The 902-nt window shown below is 47.2% G+C and overlaps 1 long non-coding RNA gene across 1 annotated transcript; it reads left to right on the top strand.

Annotated features, from left to right (window-relative positions):
- Positions 1-294: 294 nt before the first annotated feature.
- LOC134077967 (uncharacterized) lies at positions 295-684 on the top strand. Its single transcript, XR_009938804.1, has 3 exons — positions 295-359; positions 441-505; positions 581-684. It is a non-coding gene; the product is annotated as an uncharacterized LOC134077967 (long non-coding RNA).
- Positions 685-902: the final 218 nt, after the last annotated feature.

A 902-nucleotide genomic window follows, 5' to 3' on the forward strand; every position in this document is an offset into this window, starting at 1 on the left:
CAAATGATCATAGGGTGTGTCATATGTTATGGTTATGGTTATTGTACTTGGCAGGCATACAAACAAACAAATACAGTAATAATTAAAGTGAACTAATTAAAACACTTGGTCGGACTGTAGTAGATGGCGTGACATGTCCATGTACATACTTTGTATTTCTTTTTTAGATTGTCCCACTTTGCCTGTGTAGCAGGATGAACTTGTGTAGTGGCCACGTTTCATCCGAGCCGCTGGCTGCTTTGTGAGTGGCCCAGATCTGGCTACCAAGAGCCAATCAGCACAACAGCGGCTCTCTTTAAATTCTCTCCATGTTGATTACGTCCTATGCCCTACGTCCCTGTCGATTGCCATCGCCACAGGTATGATGGCGTTTCCGGTGCTATTTTATTGGTAACGAGTGTGGTTTTAATATTGTTACTTATCTAGTGTTTTTGTCATAGAGTCCCCCTTCCCCGTGCTGCATCGGCCGCCCGCCGGCTGGATGCACGTCCAGCGCAGTTCCTGGGTATGTTATCCATTTGTACAAGTTGAGCACTTTACTACACCGTTCGTGTTTAAATAAGTACTTTGTGTGTTCCAGGGATTGCTACTTAGGGGGGGCGGCTGGCAATAGGCTACATGAACTCTGCTGCTTTGCCTATACGTCCGTCTTGACAACTCATGTGTTCAGCCAAACATCACTGGTCTCCGTCTCACGGCTAACGCGGCTTGCAGCTAGCTGGTCGCACGCTAGTGCATTGGACTGTGTGTGATCTCCCATTATGTGCTGGACGAACTGAGCCCACCTTCGTAGCCTACTTGTCCTCCCTGTGTCGCGTCGCTTATGCGAAGATTGTGTCGTTGTGTTTTGTACGTTCCGTGTGTTTTTTTTGTTTCTGACACGCTTGACTGGAGGCCTTTTT

Source organism: Sardina pilchardus, chromosome 1 (genome assembly GCF_963854185.1).
Source record: "Sardina pilchardus chromosome 1, fSarPil1.1, whole genome shotgun sequence".
Taxonomy (NCBI): domain Eukaryota; kingdom Metazoa; phylum Chordata; class Actinopteri; order Clupeiformes; family Clupeidae; genus Sardina; species Sardina pilchardus.